The sequence below is a fragment of the Pleurodeles waltl genome, chromosome 1_2 (assembly GCF_031143425.1).
Source record: "Pleurodeles waltl isolate 20211129_DDA chromosome 1_2, aPleWal1.hap1.20221129, whole genome shotgun sequence".
NCBI classification, from domain to species: Eukaryota; Metazoa; Chordata; class Amphibia; order Caudata; family Salamandridae; genus Pleurodeles; species Pleurodeles waltl.
The window spans coordinates 1017943011-1017966581 of record NC_090437.1 but is presented as its reverse complement, the minus strand read 5'-3'; the positions used below and the strand labels follow the sequence as shown (position 1 = coordinate 1017966581).

The 23571-nt window shown below is 46.5% G+C and overlaps 1 protein-coding gene across 3 annotated transcripts in view; it reads left to right on the top strand.

Moving 5' to 3' along the window:
- Positions 1-23571, top strand: part of NSUN7 (NOP2/Sun RNA methyltransferase family member 7) — a 1148229-nt gene that overhangs the window by 295587 nt on the left and 829071 nt on the right. The gene's annotated exons all lie outside the window — the stretch shown is intronic.

The following is a 23571-nucleotide window of genomic DNA, read 5'->3' as shown; positions in this document are numbered from 1 at the left end:
ATTACTTGTAAATCTTGAACCTGTTGTTCTTAAAATAAACTAAGAAAATATATTTTTTTATATAAAAACATATTGGCCTGGAATTGTCTTTGAGTGTGTTCCTCATTTATTGCCTGTGTGTGTACAACAAATGCTTAACACTACCCTCTGATAAGCCTACTGCTCGACCACACTACCACAAAATAGAGCATTAGAATTATCTCTTTTTGCCACTATCTTACCTCTAAGGGGAACCCTTGGACTCTGTGCACACTATTTCTTACTTTGAAATAGTATATACAGAGCCAACTTCCTACAAGACCATTATGTCAAACAAAAATGGTTCTGCTACATTAATTTACTGTTTCAGAGGGAGGTGATCTGGGCTCTGGGGCCAGATGCACCACCCTGAGTTTTGCGACTCACAATTTGCGATTCATTTGCAAGTCGAACATTGCGAGTCGCAAAACCAAATGTACAACAGTGTACGTCACACTGTTTGCGATTCCCAATGGGGTCGCAAATGACCTACCTCATTAATATTCATGAGGTAGGTCACAATTTGCGACCCCATTGAGAATGGCTGCAGGCTCACAGGGATGGTGGCCTGCTGGGGGCAGCAGGCCCCCATGTCCGTGACTGCTTTTAAATAAAGCTGTTTTTTTTCTTTTATGAAACTTTTTTTGTTTTTTTTCAGAGCTGACTCTGAAAAAAGATTTTTGCATCCATTCACACCTGAATAGCAATTTGAAACTGGTGGTAACTGCAATTGTTTTGTGACCGCTACTAAGGTTACAAAACAATCATACATCCCCCAGCGACACACAATTAGGAAGTGACACCCTTTAAGTGTTCCTTCCTAATTGGAAGTCACAAATCCCTATTTTGCAAGTTGGTAATTGCGACCGACTCGCAAAATAGGGATGGTGAGTGACTATTTTGCGGTCACAAACAGCGATTTTTGCTGTTTGCGTCCGCCAAAGGACATCTTACATCGGGCCCTTACTCTGCTGGAAGTCAAGCTAGTGATGAAGCTCTAGGGCAGAAAGGGCTCACTCAAAGTTACCACACCTGCACCTCAGGGCCGGTCAGGTGCAGAGGTCAAAGTGGTGCCCAAAACACATAGGCTTCAATGGAAACAGAGGTGCCCCGGTTCCAGTCTGCCAGCAGATAAGTACCCGTGTCCTTGGAGGGCAGACCAGGGGGGTTTTGTAGGGCACCGGGGGGGACACAAGCAGGCACAGAAAATACACCCTCAGCGGCACAGGGGCGGCCAGGTGCAGAGTGCAAACAGGCGTCTGGTTTCAGAAAGGAATCAATGGCGAGACCCGGAGGTCTCTTCAACGATGCAGGCAGCCACGGGGGGGCTCCTCGGGGTAGCTACCACCTGGGCTAGGCATAGGGTCGTCGGGGGGTCGCTCCTGCACTGGAGTTAGGTTCCTTCAAGCCCTGGGGGCTGCGGTGTTGGTTCCAGGCATCGGGTCCCTTGTTACAGGCAGTCGCGGTCAGGGGGAGCCTCTGGATTTCCTCTGCAGGCGTCGCTGTGGGGGCTCAGGGGGGTCAACTCTGGCTACTCATGGGCTCTCAGTCGCCAGGGAGTCCTCCCTGAGGTGTTGGTTTTCCGCAGGTCGAGCCGGGGGCGTCGGGTGCAGAGTGGAAAGTCTCACGCTTCCGGCGGGAAACGTGGGGTCTTTAAAGTTGCTTCTTTGTTGCAGAAAGTTGCAGTTTGTTGAACAGGGCTGCTGTTCTCGGGAGCTTCTTGGTCCTTTAGATGCAGGGCAGTCCTCTGAGGCTTCAGAGGAAGCTTGTCCCTGGTGGATGCGTCACTGTTGCAGTTTTTGTCGAAGTAGGGAGACAGGCCGGTGGGGCTGGGGCCAAATCAGTTATTGTCTCCGTCTTCACCGCAGGGCTTCAGGTCAGCAGTCCTTCATCTTTAGATTGTAGGAATCTACTTTTCTAGGTTCTGGGGAGCCCCTAAATACTGAATTTAGGGGTGTGTTTAGGTCTGGGAGGGCAGTAGCCAATGGCTACTGTCCTTGAGGGTGGCTACACCCTATGTGCCTCCTCCCTGAGGGGAGGGGGCATATCCCTATTCCTATTGGGGGAATCCTCCAAAATCAAGATGGAGGATTTCTAAAGGCAGGGGTCACCTCAGCTCAGGACACTTTAAGGGCTGTCCTGACTGGTGGGTGACTCCTCCTTGTTTTTCTCATTATCTCCCCTGGACTTGCTGCCAAAAGTGGGGGCTGTGTCCAGGGGGCGAGCATCTCTACTAGCTGGAGTTGAAGTACTGGGTTTTTCAGAACCCAGCGGTGCCAGGGAACACACCCTAAGACTTCGATTCCTTCCTGTTTCAGACTACAGAAACACAGAGTCTTCTTGGTGAAGTCAAAGATCTTGTTTATTGGCTGCAGCCAGCAACAGGTATCCTAGAAGTACAACATGGTGTATATTCTCAGGAGACTGCTCCCTTTGCAAAGCTAACCTTCTCTTTTATACAAAATATTATGCTTTAGGCAAACATTCCTTATTTTACAGTTGATCATTCACATATTTTCACTACAAAGAAATAGCAGGTTTATGATGACAAGCCCAAATTCCAGTTTGTCCAGCCCTCAATCAATTACCCGGCAAGGCTTAGTACTTTCATCAGATATCGACAGACCCCCAATATAAACGGGCACCTCCTCCTTGTAAAGCAAGTCATAAAGAAAGAAACAGGGACAGGTGTGTGTAAGATTAGGCATGGTTTGTGTGTGATGAAAGGTTTTATGATGTGTTGTGCCTTGATACTAATCTCATTCGGCCACTGGGAAAGAAACTGGCCGAACAGGTTTGGCTTCAGGCAGTGGAGTCAGCTTGCCCAGGTCACAGAGGAGTCAGCAAAGATGTACGTGTCCTTCAGACTCGTTTTCAGCATTAGACATTGTCCTATGTGAGGGCAATCACAAAATGGCTGTAGTTTAAATGGAACACGAGGGTTCAGGACGGAAACTCTGATATTCGGGTGATTTCGTTACCCGAATATGAATACAATGCTTGTGCATACTATTCTTAATCATTCTCGGTCTGCTGATACCAAAATCGTTGTGATACGACGATGTTTATAACACGGGTCCAGAATTTTCAGTACCACAGACCCTCCTTTTGCCCTTACATAGGCAATAACCTATACTCACGCTAATCTGAGTCCAGGTCTATATTCATAAAGTCGTTGAGATGTTGCTGTAGCATCATCCTATTACTTAGCACGTCCCTTGATACAGGTTTCCTTACACACGATGTAGCACAGAGGCCACATATTGCAGGAGCACACTGTACACACAGACAGGACAGGAAAAGAATGGCTAAGATCATCCCAATGACTATCAGAGTCTTCCATCCCCAGGCGGATATCAGCTCCCAGAACCACCCCATCAATGACCAATCTCCTTTATCCACGTGAATAGACTCAGAGATCTTATGCAGTTTGGAAATGGCCTGGTAGACTGTTGGAGCGTTATCTGGGATGAAAACACAGCAACTTGATTGGATCACTTTACATACCCCACCTCGGTCTGCAAGTATGACATCTAATGCGACCCTGTTCTGAAGAGTCATAAGGCGATCCGACTGGAGCTCAGCAGTCAAATTACTAAGGGCACCGGCAGTTTCAACTACCGTGGATTCAACCACCCTTGTCAATTGCCTTATGTTCCTGCTGTTAACCATAGGGCCCCAAAACGGCAGAAAACCCTTTACGAAATCTCCAAATTCTTGTCCTGTAGTGTCTTCTTTACTTATGACACCTCGAGCTATCCTTGTCTTATGGTAATCTGCCGCGGCCGTGTAGGTGGGAGGTAACAGGAATGAAACAACACATGTGCCTGAGAAGTCAGGGGGCAACCATGTATAGGCTCTATTATGGCAGATGAAATAGGTACCCTTAGCTGCTAAGAAAGAAGGAGAAGTCTGAGACGCAAAAACATATGTTTCAGTGTAGATACTTTTCCCTAACTGAGCTCTGGGATTCTTGCCATTACCTTGCAGACATAGGTGACCCTGATGGGGTACAATCCAAATCGGGGAGGATCTCTTTGCTCGCTGGTTCCCACTCAGAGTAACTCCATATCCTGTTATGTTCCATCCAATATATGCTAGTGTCTCATCTCTCGGGATAGTCTCATACGAAATATCTTCCCTAATCATATCTACTATACCCTTAGCTAGAGCACTATTCTTAGGATTATCTTTCACACAACGTAGGGGGTTGGCTTCATACGCGTATATGAACACCGTTCTATATGCCCACACAGAACCATTATGGCTGAAAGGCAGGACCAGATAAGGGATACCTTTATCGGTAGTATGAGGCATAAGACCACACACCCAACAGTTAGTTGTGTTCACTACTAATTGGTGTTGGTGTAGAAGCTGAATGAATGAATTGTTGACAAATTCTAATCTTCTGGCAGACTCGTGTTCAGGCAGGGGGTGAAAAGAATGCAAGGAAACAGTAGAAGGAGGTATGGGCTGTGTAATGGGTGCAAATGTCACTTGAAAAGAGAATAAAACATATCCTATTAAAAACGTCATTACACTAAGCAACATGAAAATACATAATATCAAAAATAGTTTCTTTGTCATTATTATACCCATTCTGCCTTTAAAGTCCATCTGTCTGGCAGGTCTCTCATTCTTGAAAAACTCCATCCTCTCTAAATGCTGCTCGTGGTGGTAGGGTGTTCTATGCTAGGGAATGCTTCTGTCAGTCCAGGGCAACTCCCTTAGACCGACCAGAACTGTCGACCTAACGTCTTCAGCTGCACTCCAAAGACTTGGGCAACCACGACCCTACAGCTGAACCCGGATGGCGGTTCGAAAAGAAAAAAAACAAAAATGAGAAAGTTTCTCAGATGAGAGAGCCGCACTTTAAAAAAAAATTAGCAAAGGAACGGGAATTTTTTTTATTTGTCCTTAGTTCTTGGTCTCAAATTATAACGGCTTTTTCCAGGTACTGTCTGGTTCTGGAACAAGAGTTCAGGCTCTGTAGTGTTCAATCGAATTGACGGTGGCACAGCTTCTTGCAAATTATTGTCACTTTCTCGTTCAGAAATTTTTCCTTTTACACGTGCATCGCTGAATGGCAAAAACCGAGGCACAGTCTCAGTCTCAGAGTCAGCGATCCCCGCCTGGTCCCACCAGTCGTACGGTAGAGGAAAAGGGACCCTCTTGCAGTGTACGCCGTGGATCCAGTTCTTTTTCCCTTCCACTCGAACAGCTGATCTTGTTGAGAGAAGGACGAGGTAGGGGCCGATCCAACGGGGCTGGTCATTCTTTGTCCGCTGGAAGTTTTTGACCAGCACCCATGATCCAGGATCGATAAGATGTCCTGGAGCTTCAGAGACCTGAGGCAGAGTATCGTGAACCTGTTGGTGTAGACACGCAATTTAGCCATCAATTCATACAAATAATCAAGCAGTACAGGGTGTTCGATCTCACTGAATTTTGTTGGTCTTGGCACTCCCCATATGTTGGCCGGGCGGCCGAACACAATTTCATAGGGACTAAGTCCCACTCGCGAATGCACAGTCATTCTTGTTGATAGGAGTGCTAGAGGCAGAGCGTCAGGCCATTTAAGACCAGAGCTCGCTTGTATCTTTGCCAACTTCAGTTTTAGCGTGCCATTATAGCACTCTACTAGTCCAGCTGATTGGGGGTGATTTGCAGCGTGGAATTGTTGCTGGATACCTAGCCCTTCACATACTTTTTTCATCACTCGACCCACAAATTCACTCCCATTATCACTCCAGACCATTCTCGGCATTCCAAACCTAGAGAAGAATTCTTTAGCAAGGGCTTTAGCTGTGGATAAGGCAGTGTTGTCTTTTAAGGGATATGCTTCTACCCATCTTGAAAAAGCACAAACAACAACGAGTACGTATTTCAGATTGTTGCACCTTTCCATGTGGATGAAATCTAGCTGCAAAACCTCGAACGGATACGTTGGAGGTGCAAAATGACCAGCTGGAGTTGGGGTTCCCCTACCAGGATTGTATTTGAGACACACCATGCAATTCTTGACCACATTCTCTGCACATTTAGGAATTCCAGCATTTTGCCATACTGGAGCCAACAACTTACAAATCCCTTTCACACTGATATGAGCCATTCCATGAGCCATTGTCACCACTGCAAGCACATACGCATCGGGTAACAACCATCGCTGATGTTCTGACAAGTCAACCCAACAACCATTTTCATCCAATTTACCCATACTTTCTTTCCACACACTCAACTCTTTCTCTGAAGCTTCAGCTTGAATAGACTTCACACCCTCTATCGTATCTTCACATATTCCAACGTCACCAACCCATCTTGCGGGGCCTGCAACATACATTCGATTCATCACATCTTTTGCTGTTTCTTTAGCGATTTTGTCAGCAAATGCATTGCCACGACCGACATCATCAGTAAGCTTCTTGTGTGCACTGCATTTCACAATCGCAACTTGTAATGGCAAGGTCAGTGACTCAAGAAGCTCATTCACCAACTGACCATGCTGAATTTTAGCTCCATGAGAAGTCAGGAACCCACGTTCTTTCCACAATCGTCCAAAACTATGGGCCACACCAAACGCATACTGGCTGTCGGTATACAGGGAGTGCAGAATTATTAGGCAAGTTGTATTTTTGAGGATTAATTTTATTATTGAACAACAACCATGTTCTCAATGCACCCAAAAAACTCATTAATATCAAAGCTGAATATTTTTGGAAGTAGTTTTTAGTTTGTTTTTAGTTTTAGCTATGTTAGGGGGATATCTGTGTGTGCAGGTGACTATTACTGTGCATAATTATTAGGCAACTTAACAAAAAACAAATATATACCCATTTCAATTATTTATTATTACCAGTGAAACCAATATAACATCTCAACATTCACAAATATACATTTCTGACATTCAAAAACAAAACAAAAACAAATCAGTGACCAATATAGCCACCTTTCTTTGCAAGGACACTCAAAAGCCTGCCATCCATGGATTCTGTCAGTGTTTTGATCTGTTCACCATCAACATTGCGTGCAGCAGCAACCACAGCCTCCCAGACACTGTTCAGAGAGGTGTACTGTTTTCCCTCCTTGTAAATCTCACATTTGATGATGGACCACAGGTTCTCAATGGGGTTCAGATCAGGTGAACAAGGAGGCCATGTCATTAGATTTCCTTCTTTTATACCCTTTCTTGCCAGCCACGCTGTGGAGTACTTGGACGCGTGTGATGGAGCATTGTCCTACATGAAAATCATGTTTTTCTTGAAGGATGCAGACTTCTTCCTGTACCACTGCTTGAAGAAGGTGTCTTCCAGGAACTGGCAGTTGGACTGGGAGTTGAGCTTGACTCCATCCTCAACCCGAAAAGGCCCCACAAGCTCATCTTTGATGATACCAGCCCAAACCAGTACTCCACCTCCACCTTGCTGGCGTCTGAGTCGGACTGGAGCTCTCTGCCCTTTACCAATCCAGCCACGGGCCCATCCATCTGGCCCATCAAGACTCACTCTCATTTCATCAGTCCATATTACCTTAGAAAAATCAGTCTTGAGATATTTCTTGGCCCAGTCTTGACGTTTCAGCTTGTGTGTCTTGTTCAGTGGGGGTCGTCTTTCAGCCTTTCTTACCTTGGCCATGTCTCTGAGTATTGCACACCTTGTGCTTTTGGGCACTCCAGTGATGTTGCAGCTCTGAAATATGGCCAAACTGGTGGCAAGTGGCATCGTGGCAGCTGCACGCTTGACTTTTCTCAGTTCATGGGCAGTTATTTTGCGCCTTGGTTTTTCCACACGCTTCTTGCGACCCTGTTGACTATTTTGAATGAAACGCTTGATTGTTCGATGATCACGCTTCAGAAGCTTTGCAATTTTAAGAGTGATGCATCCCTCTGCAAGATATCTCACTATTTTTGACTTTTCTGAGCCTGTCAAGTCCTTCTTTTGACCCATTTTGCCAAAGGAAAGGAAGTTGCCTAATAATTATGCACACCTGATATAGGGTGTTGATGTCATTAGACCACACCCCTTCTCATTACAGAGATGCACATCACCTAATATGCTTAATTGGTAGTAGGCTTTCGAGCCTATACAGCTTGGAGTAAGACAACATGCATAAAGAGGATGATGTGGTCAAAATACTCATTTGCCTAATAATTCTGCACTCCCTGTATATGGTCACTTTAATTCCTTTCGATAACACACACGCTCTCGTGAGTGCAATCAGCTCTGCTGCTTGAGCTGAATTATGTGGTATATGTGCAGCTTCAACAATCGTATGCAAAGTTGTGACAGCATATGCTGCAGTCGTATCACCATTCGGAAGCTTGAAGCATGAACCATCCACCCATAAGGTACCATCACACTTTACAAGAGGAGTATCTTTAAGATCTACTCTCCCTTTCGTTTCTTCTTCTGTCCTAAGAAAACAATCATGTTGTTCAACATCATCTGTTTCTACTGAAATTGGCAATAACGTGGCTGGATTCAACGTATTGCACCTCTTTATGTGCACATGACTCGCTAACAGTGTCAACTCGTAACCTGACAATCGAGCACTAGTTAAATGCTGTGTCTTGGTCCTGTTTAACAACGTGTCCACTGCATGTGGAACCATCACAATCAACATATTATTCATCACTAACCCAGCAGACTGTCGAATAGAAACAGCTGCTGCCGCTGTGGCTCTCAAGCAACTCGGCAATGCTTTAGCTACCGGATCCAAAGTCGACGAAAAATATGCGCATGGGCGCTGCTTGTCTCCAAAAGACTGTGTCAGCACTGACAATGCACAACCCTCTTTCTCATGGACATACAGTGTAAAGGGCTTACTGTAGTAGGGGGTACCCAACACAGGAGCCGAACACAATGCATTACGCAATTCGGAAAAAGTTTTCTGACAATCTTCAGACCACGGAACGGGGTTCGGTGTATCTTTATAGGTCAATGCTACCAAAGGTTTGGCCAGCAAAGAAAAATTCGGTATCCATTGTCTGCAGTATGATGTAATGCCCAAGAAAGCACGTACTTCTCTCTGTGTCCTTGGCACACTCAATTTTGCAATTGCCTGAATTCTTTCTGAGGTCAGTTTCCTTCCCTCCTTCGATAAGAAATGACCTAAGTAGGTCACTTCTTGTCGACAATATTGCAGTTTTGAAAGGGACACTTTGTGATGTAAATCAGACAAATGACGCAACAACAACAAGGTGGCTTCTTTACAAATCTCTTCAGTATCTGTAGCGACTAGCAAATCATCAATGTACTGAATAAGGGTAGCGCCGTCAGGTAAAACAATTGCATCCAGCTGTGTTTTTAAAGTCTGACTATATATTGATGGACTTTCACAGTAGCCTTGTGGAGCGCGTTTAAAGCGGAAACTTCGGCCTCCTAAACTGAAGCCAAAAATATCCCTGCTCTCCTCTGCAATCTGGATGCTGAAGAAAGCATTCTTTAAGTCGATCACCGAGAACCAGGTGGCGGAAGCTGGAATCATAGTCAATATGGCAGTGATATCAGGAACAACTGGAAACTGTGGCACAACTATTTTATTTACCTCTCTAAGATCAATCACGAGCCTGTAAACAGGTGGCTTAGAGGGGTCAGTACGTTTCAAAACAGGCAAAACAGGACTATTACAAACGTTGCCTCTTGTCTCTTCAATTACATCTTTTTCAATTAAATCATAAATGATCGCTAGCAACGCCTTTTCACCTTCACTAAAGATCTTGTATTGTTGAATGCGTGGTAATTTAACATTGGCTTTCAATGTCACAACATAAGGCGGTATTTCCAACAGACCCAGGTCATTAGGACCAGTAGCCCAAATGGTATCAGGAAGAAACGACAATTCGGTCGGAAGTTTATCCTTTGACAAATACATTGGAGAGACCAATTTCCTACCCAGAGTAAGTTGTACTCCCGAAGGAGAACAATATAATGTTGCATACAATCTTTTCAACAAATCCAATCCTAACAAGTTTTCACCACAACCTGTCGTCAGAATAAGGGGTGCTTCCAATTCACAAGGTCCAACAGAAAGGGACATAGGACTAGAAATCGGGTTTCTAACCGGAGCGCCAGAAAAACCTACTGAAACATTCATCTCGCCAGACAAAGGTGTGCCAGGGAGTTTTGAGTGCATAATAGAACTCTTTGTAGCACCAGTATCCAACAGAAAAGGCTCCGACACACCTGAGGTAATCACCTTAACATAAGGTCCACTCTGATCCACTGGAACTAAAAAAAACTCCCTCTCTTCGTCTATGGCTGTCCTAGCAATTATTACCTTCCAGATTCTCATCTTCTGCATAGTAGTCGTCAGCATAGTACTGAGCCGTCCTACCAGACGCGTTATGTTGCTGGTCAAAACTATTCATTGAGTTTTGAGGCGGAAAGGAACGCGTGTTCTGGGGGAAACTTCCACGTCCTCTACCTCTAGGAGCTTGTTGAACACCTCGACCTCTTGCGCCAGAAGCACCATTCGTACGCTGTAACAAAATAGGACAACTATACTTGAAATGACCCTCTTCTTTACAATATGAACACTGATTGGGACCTACAGGAACACGTGGTTGAGAAAACTCGAACCTTTGCGAGTTTCTCTGGAACTGTTGAGGTTGCTGATAGTTACTCTGACCACCACGTGGCGGATACGCCTGTTGTAAAAGAACCTTCGTCTTTAATTCTTTAGTTTTCTTGTCTGCTCTATCCTTCTCATCTTTATCCCTATTTTCGTAGTACTGTGCAGTAGCCAATATTTGTGCTGAAGATGAAACGGCCCAAGAAGTCTCTGAATCCTTCAATTTCTTACACAGCTCGGCAAGCAAATTGTGCACAAACTTGTCGACGAACAACCGTTGACCACCTTCTGTACTCATATCTTGACCACTGTGGTCGATAAACGTTTCCTCAAACCTGGTGAAGAAATCAGACACTGTTTCATCTTTCTTCTGCTTACACGCAGACAATTTATCCCAATTCACACGCATCGCAGGCATTAAAGTCTTCATGTAAGTAATGATCCTAGCAGGCAGTTCTGATACCAAAGGCTCAGGCTTGGCACCACCAACTTGTCTATCATTTGCAGCACTAATATTAGCCCATGAGTCACCTAAATCTTGCGCATGATCTGTATGGCAAATCAATCCCCACAAAGGCTGTGGAACAACATTCCCAAATAACATGTCTATGTCGGCTAAATTCATAATGCATGAGTCTGCAGTCTGTGATAATTCCTTATAATACCCTGCAGGGTTTTTACGGGGATCAGGCAAAGTCTGCTTAAGTGCTAAAACTTCAGCTCGCTTCCACGGAACATGTACCCAAACACGCTGAAAATGAGCTGGGACAGCATCAATTTGATTAGCAACATCAGCCGCAACGGCGTCCTTCCATACCGGAGGGACTTCTCTCATTGGGTACTGTGGCACCTTTTTTTTAACAGAGGAGTCATGTTGGAACAATGACTGAGAAGGATCCTTATTCCTAAAGGACAACAACGTCGCAACTGCTGTCTCAACATCGGGACCCACAATCGTGCCCTTTGCAAACTCAAACCGTACTCGGCACAAATCAGGCGGATTTGTTTCCAAATCATTATCCTCTAATTCCTCACAAAGGAAAGCACACATTTTCTCAAAAACGTATCTTTGTTTTGGTGCTCCCCATTGACGGAAGACATCCATAACAGACTCTACATCATATCTTAAAGGGTAAACAACCCATTTACGCGCCATACGGTCCAACATTTCTCTCTCTTGAGAATTAGGCAGTTGACTACGCGACTGTTTACGCTCCGAATCTGGGGTCACACCAGACGACCCAAAGAGAGGAAATATAAGGCTGGCAACAGTATCTGTCATTCTCTGTCGGACAGAAGGAGAAGTTGATGAAAGAACAGGAGGAAAAACAGAGGGAGGCAAGGCAGACGCAGAAGCAGACCCAGAGGCAGTATCAGGAAGAACACCAGAAGAGGCAGTCGATGTAGTACATAAAATCGCAGGAGGTACAGATGAAGCAGGTAGCGAAGTCGGCGGCCCTTGAAGGGGCTGCGCCATAGTAGTAGGAGCCAACTGAAAAGGAGCTGGCGGCTGTGGAAGAACCTGAGGCACAATAACCGGAGGTTGCACAGCTAAAGGTTGCGGGGGTGGTGTAGCATTCTGCGCATAAGGGGGTGGCGAACTCAACAAGTGTGACATTAAAGGATCTTTCTCAAGTTCTTTTGCTGCATCTTGCTGAAGAAGCGGAAAAACTGGATAACATTTATCGGTCACCAATTTACGTTGCCTGTGCAACTGCTCATTCATCTGTTCTTCTTCATCATCTTTAAACTGCATGGCAGCTTGCATTATCAAGATACCCTCTTCCCTCTTATTTCTCTTTGCTAATTTAATTTCCTTCTGTTTGGCTTCCTTACGCCATAGGCGGAAAGAGTCCAACATCGCCGGCCGGGCTTTCTTCTTGAAAAGTTTAACCTCCAGATTATTCAGAATCTCTGTGTCAAAACTACCATATTGGGGCCATTTTAAAACACCATCTTTCCTGGTGTATCGGATCCATACTTCATTATATGTGAGGGGCCTATGCCATGTTTCACATATAGTTCATAGGTTGGAGTTCCAATCGGAGGAACCGGACACGAGTCCTCCAATCGGGAATCCCTATTATAACCAAGACAAAACAAATTTCCATATCTGCTAAGACCAGGCATCTTCGCTCTCTAGTCTAGCTTCAAACTTCAAAGGATTATCGAATACGATAGTCTCGTGAATACACGAATCCCTCGGCTTTGGTACTTGCAAGTTCCAAATCAAAGATCCCAAGGGGATACCAAACTAAGAACCAAACTAAGGACTGGGAGACGCTCCACTTACACTTAACTGAGGTATCGATGACGTCACCAGAAGACTCGTTTATCGTTTCGCTCTACCAAATCATCAAGGGTCCAAAACAGGGCGATAGTCAGGGCAGCAGTCCTTCGTAGCCGTCGGGAAGCGGGGAACCTCGCAGCAAAGACTTTCGGACCACGTCGACATACAGGGGTCGATGAAGTGGCGGCCTCCCTCCAGAATTTTCACACGAAGCTCCTCACGAACCTCTGGCTTGGACTGGTACCGCTGAAATCACCCACGTTGGGCGCCAACTGAAGTACTGGGTTTTTCAGAACCCAGCGGTGCCAGGGAACACACCCTAAGACTTCGAGTCCTTCCTGTTTCAGACTACAGAAACACAGAGTCTTCTTGGTGAAGTCAAAGATCTTGTTTATTGGCTGCAGCCAGCAACAGGTATCCTAGAAGTACAACACGGTGTATATTCTCAGGAGACTGCTTCCTTTGCAAAGCTAACCTTCTCTTTTATACAAAATATTATGCTTTAGGCAAACATTCCTTATTTTACAGTTGATCATTCACATATTTTCACTACAAAGAAATAGCAGGTTTATGATGACAAGCCCATATTCCAGTTTGTCCAGCCCTCAATCAATTACCCGGCAAGGCTTAGTACTTTCATCAGATATCGACGGACCCCCAATATAAACGGGCACCTCCTCCTTGTAAAGCAAGTCCTAAAGAAAGAAACAGGGACAGGTGTGTGTAAGATTAGGCATGGTTTGTGTGTGATGAAAGGTTTTATGATGTGTTGTGCCTTGATACTAATCTCATTCGGCCACTGGGAAAGAAACTGGCCGAACAGGTTTGGCTTCAGGCAGTGGAGTCAGCTTGCCCAGGTCACAGAGGAGTCAGCAAAGATGTACGTGTCCTTCAGACTCGTTTTCAGCATTAGACATTGTCCTATGTGAGGGCAATCACAAAATGGCTGTAGTTTAAATGGAACACGAGGGTTCAGGACGGAAACTCTGATATTCGGGTGATTTCGTTACCCGAATATGAATACAATGCTTGTGCATACTATTCTTAATCATTCTCGGTCTGCTGATACCAAAATCGTTGTGATACGACGATGTTTATAACACGGGTCCAGAATTTTCAGTACCACAGAGTGCCCTGGGGCACTGTAACACAAAGCCTGAGCCTTTGAGGCACACTGCTAGGGGTTACAGTTCCTGCAGGGGGGAGGTGTGAAGAACCTCCACCCAGACCAGGCTTTGTTTCTGGCCTCAGGGGGCACAAAGGCCCTCACCACATGGGGTCAGAAACTCGTCTCTCAGCACCAGGCTGGTACAGACTAGTCAGTCCTGCACTGAACATTTGGGTAAAATACAGGGGGCATCTTTTTTAAGATGCCCTCTGTGCATTTTTTTATAAATCCAACACTGGCATCAGTGTGGGTTTATTATTCTGGGAAGTTTGATACCAAGATACACCAGATATGATGTTGCAGGTCCTATATAGGCCTCACCCCGGAGAGCTGAGGTCAGTTGTTTTCTTTTCGTGGCAGCTAGTGCTGATCTGAAGTGAGCTTCTCCTCAGTAATTTTTTGACTGGCTTTTTTAAACTTTTTGTCAAAGATTTTTTTGAGGTTTCAACAACTGGTGCGTTGAGGATGTCATTGAGGAAGATCAGGTTTAAGCCTTGAGGTTCCTGTCATCAGGCGATGTAAGTGACAGATCCGCACCTCTTATATCTTTGGTGCCTGGAACACGACCTGAAGTCCTGCTCCGAGTGTCGGTCCATGCATCTGAAGGCTTTGATGGAGCAGTGCCTGAAGCTGATGGCAGCCTGATGCTCGACTCAAGTCGAGATCCCAGTCGAGAGGAAGGTCCCAGGATTGGCAATGGAGTCCTCCATTGTTGTCACCCCACTGCAAGTCCTCAGTCAATCGGGTAAGTTGAGGCACAAGAAGAAAAATCTTCGACTTCTCCTTGTCTGTCAGCTGACGAGATGAATGAGCGTCGATGTTCTAGGCCTCGCTCTGTGGAGCCTGTGTCTGGGCCAACTACACGCCTCCCCAAAATTTCCGGGAGCCAGAGTGACCCTGCCCAACTCAGGAAGTTTCATGAGGTCATGCTCCTCATTTTTAGGCAGTCTGACCCCGCTGGAGCGCCTTCTGGCCCAGCGGAGTTGGAATGGGCCCCTTTGGGTTCCATGCAAGCAGCTTTGGCCTCAGCACTAAGGGGCACCAGTGGATCCAGAACTGACGACAGTGGTACCAACCTGACCTTCCCGATGCCGGTCCCAGCACCACCCACGCCCACAGGCTGTGCTATCCCCACTCTCATTGCCGAACTCCAAAACAGAGCCTGATGGCCGTCGTACAATGGTACGTTGATACAATGCCAAATCAGACGCCAGCAGGAGCCTTGCCTTCTTTGTTGGATCCTGAGCCCTGCTTTTTCACCCTACCATGACTATGGAGGATGGAGCTTCTGATTACATGGTGGAGAGAAGAGACGCTGAGGTCTTGAGCCTTGAGTTGCCTTCGGTGGCTGTTAGGACTAACCTCGTGACCGAGGTGCTTCATCCTGGAGCTTCCTCCTCAGACCCAATCTTCCTCTTTAATGAAGCCCTCACAGATGTCCTAACCCAGCACAGGCACTCCTCTGAACAGGGCAATCTCCCGCCGCCATCGCCCCGCTCAAGGTGACGTGAGCTTTCTAACGCAACACTCAACCCATGAGAGCTTGGTTTTCCAAGCCTCTGCTTCCCTGGGTGCATTCCCTTCCACTCCCCTGGATAAGGAGTCCACAAGGTTGGACACACTTGGGAAGAAGATTTTTTCTTCCCTGAGCCTAGCATTGCGGTCCGTGAACACCGCATGCCGTTTGGGCTGTTACTCCTACACGCTGTGGGATACAGTTGCGCAAGTGCTGCCACAATTCCCAAAGGACGCCCGGGCTGTACTCCCATGCACTTGCCCATCGGAGAGACACAGCAAAGTTCATCATCTATTGCGGACTGGACATGACGACTTGCTAGGCAGAGTGGTTTAATCGTCAGTGGCCTTGAGGCACCATGCCTGGCTGAGGACGTCTGGCTTTTCAGGGCTTCTCCGGGCTACTGTGATGGGCATAGCCTTTGATGGCACCCATCTCTTTGGAGAGAAGGCAGACTGGGCGCCCGAGCACTTCAAGGATTCTTGTGGTACAGCTAGGTCCTTGGGCCACGTGGCGGCCCCTCGTCCCCTTCAGTCTGCCTTTTGTCCCTTTTGTGGCTACAGAAGGGGTCTCCAACTGTGTCAATTCCCAGCCACCCACCATGCTGAGCATATTGCCCAACCTCTGTGTGGCCGAAGGCATGGAAGCCACCAGATCAGGGAGCCAGAGGTCTGGCAAGTCAACCACCCTTCCCCCTCTGCAGCAACCTCTAAACTTTCCTAGTCTGACTCCACACCAAGGGCCAGTCAGAGGCATGATTCGCCATCACCTGTTTTGCTAGTAACCATCATGTCAGACATGTGGGTTTTGCAGATGGTATGAAGGGGCTACTCCCTCCCCTTTCAAACTACCCCTCTATCCATGCCACCATCCTACAATCGGATGATAAAGGATCACTTATCCCTTCTCCTTGAGGAAGTTATGCCACTCTTGGCAGAGAGGGCCATAGAGAGGGATTTGTGCCAGAACTAGGTCTTGGTTGCCATTCCTGCTACTTTCTGGTACCCAAAAAGGACAGGGGCCTCTGCCCTATCCTAGACCTTCTATCCCTGAATCTCTTCTAGAAGGAGAAGTTCAAAATGCTTACTTTGGCTCAGGTTTTATCTACCCTGGACCCAGGAGACTGGATGGTAGCATTGTACTTGCAGGACACTTATTTCCATATTCCGGCGTGCCTGCTTCCCATCCGCGGAAACATCGTAAAGTACTTCTCTTCGAGAAGTTACTGCAAAAGGTAGAAGAGATACGGTGCACTAATCCAACATGGGACATCTTAGTAATAGGCGACTTTAACAGCAACCTGATATATACTCCAGAACCGGACGAGCAATTGGCAGCAGAAAACGTAATTTGGTCAGTGCTACCACAGTTACCATCAATACAGATGAAACTGGATATAAGGAGCAAGCAATTGGTAGAGGCCTTAGAACATCTGAGTATGAGGGTGCTAAACGGCAGGGTGGAAGGTGATGTCCCGCCCAGCTTTACTCATCATAGTGCAAAATCTGCAACTACAATTGACTATACTGACGTCTCTCTTCCCCTGCTGGCACATTTAAAAAAATTCAAAATCATACCTACTCTCCACAGTGACCATTCGCTTCAGCATGTAGAATTGGCTTGGAACGTTCTGTGTTTTCTTCCAGCTATAAATGAATTAGGAACAGTAACCTCTGTCAATCTAAACCGCTTGTTTTGGATGGAGTCCTCTCTACCACAGCTGTGCAAAAATATAAAAACCCTTCTTCAGTCAACAGCACGCCAAGATCTCTCAGCTGGGGAGGTGTGGGCCAGCTTTCTACAGTTAGTACCATCACTTGGCTCGACCAGGCGTCAAGCTCCAAATCATAACCGGAGGCCACTAACTATGCCACCAAATATCTTAGAATTAAGAAAGGATCTGAGACGCAAACTCAGATCCACAAAAGACAGACCTCCTACAGAATCTTAATGTGCCCAAATACAAACCCTACGGAAAAATTATAAGAAACAGGTATGGCAAATACGAACCCAAAAGGAGGATGATTTCTGGATCAAATTACTTTTCAACTTAAGAAAGGCCAATACTAGAGAATTCTGGATGTCAGTGAATGAAATAGACCGAAAGGCAAGAATAATAAACTGTACTTCAATTTCAGAAGATAAATGGGTGGATTACCTGTTAGACATCTTTTTCAGGCCAACCCCTCCTGTAGAAAATCAGCAACTGAAGGCTTCACTAAAACCTGCAGACGTTCGTCAGAGTGACATGAGATTCAGTGCCAATAAAGTAGCCCAGGTGATCAGAAGGAGCCGTAGGGACGGGGCTCCCGGCCCTAACGGTCTCCCCCAAGCCATATTTAAGGCGGATCTCGATTATTGGTCAGCCACTCTGTCAATATTATATGCTGAAGTCGAACGTAACAGTACCATTCCTGATAGTTGGAAAGGATCCATCATTAATCCTATATACAAAGGAGGCAGTAGGGCAAACCCAGCTAGCTATAGGCTGATAGCTCTAATTGACAGTGAGGCCAAATACTTTGCCTCTTTAATCCTAGAAGACCTGCTCACCTGGTCTAATCTAAACAACCTGGTCCCTATGAATCAAACTGGTTTCCGAAAGGGCTACGGCACAGTGACTAACATTCTTGCGCTAGGAGATATAGCCAACCGAGCAAAGTGCTTAAAGAAAAATTTACACATATGTTTTGTGGATTTCAAAAGTGCTTTTGATTGTGTGGACAGAGCAATTTTCTGGAACAAACTACGGTGTTGGGGTTTGCAAGAACAAATTTTGAGGTGCATAGAATTGCTGTATGACAAAACTTGGGTACGAATCAAGGTAGCAGACGGCTCAAACGTTTCCAGGAGAATACCAACAAATATAGGATTAAAGCAAGGCTGCGTGTTGGCCCCGCACCTCTTTAACCTCTTCATGGCAGATCTCTTGGCAAAACTAGATGCAACCAACTCGCATTCTCCAAGGATGGGAAGTCTGGCCATAACACATCTATCGTATGCTGATGACATTGTTCTGTTAAGCCACACAAAAATAGGGTTGCAGCGGCTGGTTAGTGCCTTGGGCGAATTTGCAAAGACAAACAAACTAGAGGTTAACACTTCAAAGACAAAAACAATGTCAATAGGCTGCTCTTTGAATCCTGCAAATAAAATAAAATTGAACAGTATTACTCTTGGTATGATCTGCAGCTACAAATATCTTGGATTTACTGTAGACAATAAGATCAATTTTGTGCCGCAAAACCAGTATATTTTACAGAAGTGCAAAGCCTTGGTGTTCGCTTTCTGCACTCTTGCTAAAAGATTAAAGGGCCCATCATATAAACCACTAATGTCGGTTATGTCGGCTAAATTCCTTCCAGCAATTACATATGGAAGCGCAGCCCAATACGGGAAAGATGCTAGCCTTCTGGAAAGGCAACAAATAAAAATCTAAAAGCAAGTCTTTAATCTTCCTCGCTCTGCTTCACCTGCACAGATAAGGCTGGAATTTGGTCTAATACAACAGCAGCTCGACAGGAAGGCCCACACAATAAAGATCTGGTAAAAAATAAGTAAAAACACTGTCAGCTCGCTAGTAGTGGCACTATGGAATTCAGTAAACAGCAATCCTAATTCAGTATACAACAGGTACCTGAACAACTCCTTGCAAGAGACAAAAACAAAGTACCTATGGGATTCCAACATAAAAAAGGAAATAAGTATTCAATCTTTTCTAGATGATAAAGCTAAACTTGTGCAACGCTCACACTCCTGGCTGGTAATGCATACTTATACCACCATGGCCCCATCACAATACCTGGCTGCAACCTTCGCACTTCACATCAAGCATCGCTTTTTGACTCTGCGTTTGGGAGCATCTCCTGCAAGAGCGGATCAACCATCGTGGAAGAATAGAGGAGAGACTTGCTGCAGGCTATGTAAAGGCCCGAAAGAAGATATGGTTCACCTGATTTGTATTTGTCCAGCCTTAAAGGAAGCCCTCAGACAACTATTAATACCGCTTTTTATGAGAAATGGGACTCGTTCCTGTCGGTCAGCGGTGATGTCAATGTTTGATCCTAATGATGCACAATCAATATGCAAATTTATCAAATTCTTGACTGCAAACACCAAATACGTAAACCTGCTATCCGGGATGTATGCTTAATCACGCAGTTTTTGCACCTTAGAGTTAAGAAACTGATTTTAGATCCTCGCATGGTTTCATGGCCAAGGAATTTACGGAATTTTATAGAATTTTAGAGATTTTTTTTTTTCTTTTCTTTATATATGATGTACTATGAGATGATTGTTATGGTTTTTCTTAACTAAACAATAAAGATTATTTACTTAGTGCTCACAGACGTTACTTGTGGTTCACAGCAGGCCACGGGCACTTTCAGTTCACCGTGCGTCCATTTGACCTTACCAGTGCCCTTCGGGTGTTCACCAAAGTGATGGCGGTGGTGGCAGTTCATGTGCGCAGATCCGGGGTTTCAGTCTTCCACTATCTCAATGACTGGCTGTTGTAGGCGGGCTCCCCCCAGGCTGACATCTCCCACCTCCAGACTATGGCAGACCTCCTGCATTCAATGGGGTTCACTTTAAGGGGGTTATTCTAACTTTGGAGGAGGTGTTAATCCGTCCCAAAAGTGACGGAAAAGTGACGGATTTACCACCAGCCGTATTACGAGTCCATTATATCCTATGGAACTCATAATACGGCTGGTGGTATATCCGTCACTTTACCGTCACTTTTGGGACGGATTAACACTCCTCCAAAGTTAGAATAACCCCCTAAATGTGCTATAGTCACACCTAACTCCCTCTCAGATGCTCTCTTTCATCTGAGCTGTTTTGGACACAGAGCAGTTTTGAGCTTATCCTCCCGAGCGACAACTCCATGATATTCAGGCTATGATACTGATGTTTAAGCCTCTACCTTGGATTTAGGTGGGAGTAACTCTAAGGCTGCTGAGCCTCATGGCCTCCTGGACCCTTTTGGTGACACATGCCATATGACATATGCAGGCCCTGCAGTGGGACCTGTAGTTTCAGTGGGCGCAGCATCAGGGAAATCTCTAACAAGGTCCAGATCTCAAAGAAAACTGCTCAAGATCTGAAGTGGTTGTTAACAAACCACGATTAGGTCAGAAGCAGATCTTCCTCTCTTCCCCAACAAGATCTGACAGTAGTGACAGATGCATTACTCCTGGGGTGGGGCGGCCATCTGGTAGAGGTGGAAATCAGAGGCATCTGGCTCCAGTGGAGTCCATACTCCACATCAACTTGTTAGAGCCCCGTGCGATTCCGTTAGCATTGCAGGGATTTCTTCCCTCTGTCAAAGAGAAGTTGGTGCAGGTGTTCACGGACAACACCACCGCTATGTAGGACTGCAACAATGCTCCTATATAGGACCCGCGACGTCATATCCTCCATGGATGCTGCCAACCACTGACATGGAGCCGATCAACGCCACCTAATGGCGCACAGGTGTAATGCTCAGAAAATTCTATGGACCCAGTCTGACACGAGAGGGAAATTCAAAGATAAGGAATCTGCAACTAGAATTATTCTCTACTAGATAAGAAGTTACCGAAGGTAAGTAACTTGTTCTTTACTTACACAGAAGAACGAAAAGGAAAAATAACTAATTGCATTTAGTGTTACAAACAATCCGATTTAAACCACTTAATCCCATTATACCTGTGGTCAAATCATATGGAATTAATTCCATTCCTCTTCCCAAATTTTAGTATGTTTCCCGGGGCATCCTTTAGCTCTGTACTCTATCACTTTTGCCACTGTTCAAGTGTCCATGCCCCAAATCTTTTCATTGATAAAGTGGAACATTTTCTTCATATGGGCACGTTTTCTTGGTCTGGGTTAATTGTCCATCACTTTATCCCAAATGTCATGTGAATCTGTCTAAAATAACAATTTGAATTCATCTAACAGCTGACTCTATATCTGACAGTCACATTTCTCATCAATAATTACTAAAGAATTTATGAGAGAATGATTTCAAACCTTTCATCCAGTAGTGAAATCAACTCTAATATGGTCTTTCTGATGGATACAACTACCTGTGGATTCCTCACCTGATGAATACTCCCATGGCGCCAGCATTTGACGGAAATCTTCTTACTAGTCTCTGCACGTCGACGAGGACGTCACTCTAGCCCACGCGACGCCGTCTGACGTCATACAGGCAATAAGAAGTCCTCGCCGACGTGCCGATGACAGTTCCCTTTTTTCCGTGCATTCGAAACGGTTATCTTCGAGGGAGTTACTGTTACCTTCGTGGTTACAGTGTATTGTCTGCTGCGTAGTCTTCTCTGCGGTAACAATGTCTCAGAGGAAGTCGGGTTTCAAGCCCTGTCGAGAGTGTGGGGGCAAGATGTCAGTTACAGATCCTCACTCCGACTGTCTATGGTGTTTGAGCTCCGACCACGACGTCTCGACTTGCGATTCATGTCAACACATGAATCCGAAGGCCCTCAAAGAGCGCGAGGCCAAGTTATTCATGGCAAAGTCAAAGAAGAAGGAGAAACATCATAAGAAGTCTTCTTCGCCAAGGTCTCACCGGCGTCATCGAGACTCCCGGCGCCGTAGAGACTCACGACGTCACTCCAGCAAGGAGTCTCATTCGAGGTCACCTTCGGCTCGGCGTCGGAGGACTTGGGAGGTCAGCCCCACGGTCACGCCGCATCCATCGACGCCGTTGCCCTCTCCGGCGTCACCGACTTCACCTGGTCAGGCGTCAGTGATTGAGGTGGTGCAGCCTCTTGTGTTTTCTCCGGCGTCGCAGACGTCGAGGCCGGCGTCGGGGTCGCCTTCGATCCAGGCACCCCAGTATCCGGCTTTTCCCACTCCTGGAGCCGATAGTACCGCGTTTCTTAATGCGATGTATACCATCTTTCAGCAGATGGCTCCAGGAGCTGCTCCGGCTGGTCCTTCGGGGCCCTTGGCCTTTTCGTTGGGTGATCCTGCGCCTCTTCGGCCGGCACCCTTTATGCCCTTTCTCCCTTTTGGGAATGTGGGCTCGGCGCCGGTGCCGGCGTCGGTGGCCGCTCCGGTGGCTTCGGATGTTTCGGCCCCGGAGGTTGCCCCTCCGTCGAAGTCAGGATTTTGCCCTGTGACTCCGGTTGGTCCATCGGCTCCAAGACCTCGTCCTCCGGCTCCTGCCTCGGCGCCGAAGCTGCCTGTGGCGCCGGACGCGGCGTCAGATGCTTCTGGAGATCGGCGCCGTTCTTCGACGTCGGCGGAGGCCATGTCGACTCCGCGTATCGAGGAGAGACTTCATTCGAGGAGGCGTGCTCTCCGTCTTTTAGAAGAGCAAGAGTACCAGCGAGTCCTAGAGGAGGGAGAGATTGAGGACTCTGGAGACGGACTGCATGGTCTGGATACAGCCAGTGGGCTGGACACTTCCCCTGAGTGGGACCTTTCATCTCCAGGGGAATATACGGAGGAGGCTGCTTCCTTTCATGCTGTGGTGAGGAAGGCAGCGAGCTTTTTGGACCTGCCTTTGCCGGTGGCAGAGGCAAAGCAGAATTTGCTGACAGAGGTATTGCATCCGGCCTCTGCTGCAGCTGAGCCTCTCTTGCCATTTAATGAGGCTTTGCTGGATCCGGTGTTGGAGGTGTGGAAGAAGCCGGTGTCTTCCTCGGCCGTTCATAGGGCTGTGGCCAGGAGGTATCGAGCTGCACCATCTGACCCTGGCTTTCTCTCTAGACACCCTACGCCGGAGAGCTTGGTGGTGCAAGCCTCCTGTTCCTCAAAGTCAGCGCCTGGTTCCTTCCCGACGGTGCCTGGAGACAGAGACTCCAAGAAACTGGATGCGCAGTCCAAGAAAATATTTTCGTCATGCAGTTTGGCGTTGAAGGCCACCAACGCCACGTGCATTCTGGGGAGGTACATCCATGCGCTGATGGATGATATTTCGTCTTCATTCACGGAGCTTCCCCAGGGTCTTTTGGATGTGGTCTCGGACGCCCAGGCTGCCGCGACCCAGATTATCCAGTC